We start from the raw sequence: 2423 nt of genomic DNA, 5'->3' as shown, positions 1-2423 counted from the left end.
TATGAAGTGTGTATTATGTAAACATAATGGAACATTCTAGACTCTGGAAAAGTAGTTAGGACTGGATGATATTCTGCCTAATGTAGCGGTTCCCAAGTTAACACTTCAAGCTTGTGAGAAGACAGGTTCATGAGGCTAGGCACTTGTGTCAACATGAGGCAGAGGTGTGAAGTGGTCACACTTCCAAACGTTCAGAGGCACCCGAGTGACCGTAGATGAGTTTGGGAAAAGTGAGCACGCTTGGAGAAAGGTTACAAAGGAACCTCACTGACCTGACCTTGGACTAAGAACTTAATAATAAGAAATGACAACAAAATGTGGCTGTTGTTTCAGAAACTTATTTACACAATATGGCTATGTTCACACAACGTATATTTTCATTAAAGTACGGCCATTGTTGCAATCGGCAACAATGGCTGTACTTTTTACGAAAATATACGTTGCGTTGCCTTCTATGGAATCCCGGCCGGAGCTTATACACATAGTATACGCTCCAGCCGGGATCTCTCGTGGCGCAGTAGAAAATTGACATGTCAGTTTTCTGCGGCCACTATTCAGTGAATAGCGGCTGCAGAAAACCCTGTCAGTGCACACTATGGAGCGAGCGGCTACAGCCGCATGCTCCATAGTGTGCAGTTGGGAGTTCTGGTGCTGGCGTGCACGGATGCGCCTGCATCAGAACTCTGCGGCCCTAAAGATCATCTGGACGGTACTGTAGTACCGGCCGGGATGATCTTTTCAGAGACCGGCCGTTCCGTGACCTGGCCGGGTCATGGAACGGCTGGTCTTTTACACTGTGTGACCATTGTCTATATTTGTATACATGTATATTTAAAAAGCAATTGTTGATCAAGTATCCAGCATTAAAGGCATACTCCAGCATTTTTTTTTCTTTCACATCATGTGCCAGAGATTTGTAATTTACTTCTATTAAAAAATCTTCCAGTACTCATTAGTATACTGTGATATGGAACACAGTATACTGGGCCTCAGCAAGGGACTGCAGAAGGGAAAGGTTATGCTCAAGATGTCTGACATCTCTTTCAGTAGCGGATTATAATAGGTCCGTTTCGGGTGGTGGCCTGGGGCCCTGAGCTCCTGGGGAGCCCAATCGCCACCAAAATAGGCTTATACTCTCAGTAAAGTGTTGTCTCCTGGCTACAGTTCTACCATGATTTGCAAATATTGCTGCTTTTTTACAATACACAATTTTGCACAAATCAGGGCATCATGACATTATCTATCCTGTACTACCATAGTGCTGCCATAGTTACAGTGGGGTTAGGGGCCCAGGCTTGGTGAACAGCCTGGGGCCCACGGTAAAGTTAATCCGCCCCTGATCTCTGTGATCACTAGGCCTTCTTCCAGACCAGGGCAGGCTATAATACCAAATGATTTCCTTCCTGATAAGCTCCCCTTTTGTGATTTTGCCAGGACTTTCAGGAACATCAATGTCACTTGCCAATGGTTCTATGGTGTACCAGATAGGAGGAAAGTTGTGAAGGAAGTTATTTAGAACGTCTGCGAGTAAGGGAGGAGCCAGTCAGAGAATGGGGGAACCATAATGGCAATTTGTAAGGATGAGAGGAAGCTATGAGATCAGTTTGTGGGGAAAAGAGTAAGGTCAATGATAGCAGTCTATGAGAAAGAGAGGGTTCATAGAAGTTTGGGGTCTGTTAACTGTATGTAAGAGTTTGAAGTTTAAATTAATTATGTCTTTTGGTTTGGGGGTCATCCTGCTTATACCCACTGCACCTATAGCCAATGTGTACTGAGGAAGTATTGAGAGGCCACAGGAGCAGAGCCCAATGCATACAAGAGGGAGGATAAGCAGCTGACATTAGAAACATAGAAGATTGTGGGCAGAAAAAGACCACTTGGTCTATCTAGCGTGCCCTTTTAGTATTCCCTTACTTATTATCTTAGGATAGATATGTGTATATCCCAGGCATGTTTAAATTCTGTTATGGTAGATTTACCATCCACATCTGCTGGAAGTTTGTTCCAAGCATCTACTACTCTTTTAGTAAAGTAATATTTCCTCACATTGCTTCTGATCTTTCCCCAATTAACCTCTCACTGTGTCCTCTTGTTCTTGAGTTCATTTTTTTTTTTTTACTATAACCCTTCTCTCTTGAGCCTTGTTTAGTCATTTAACATATCCTTTCCTCCAGGCTATACAGATTCAAGTCATAAAGTATTTCCTGATTTTATGCCTGACACCCTTCACCATTTCTTATTAGACATGAAGGACCGGCATCACTGTTGGTTTTGATCCAGAACACACTGTGGGCCAGGTAATAAAAGTAATAGAAAAGTTATCGGGACTAATGATCGATTAGGGAAAATCCATCCTGGTGCCATTGTCAGGAAGGAATGAGTACACTGGAACTATACAATGGTAAAATTAGGGTAAAGAAGAA

This window comes from Dendropsophus ebraccatus, chromosome 1 (assembly GCF_027789765.1).
Source record: "Dendropsophus ebraccatus isolate aDenEbr1 chromosome 1, aDenEbr1.pat, whole genome shotgun sequence".
NCBI lineage: Eukaryota > Metazoa > Chordata > Amphibia > Anura > Hylidae > Dendropsophus > Dendropsophus ebraccatus.
This window is presented reverse-complemented; position numbering follows the sequence as displayed.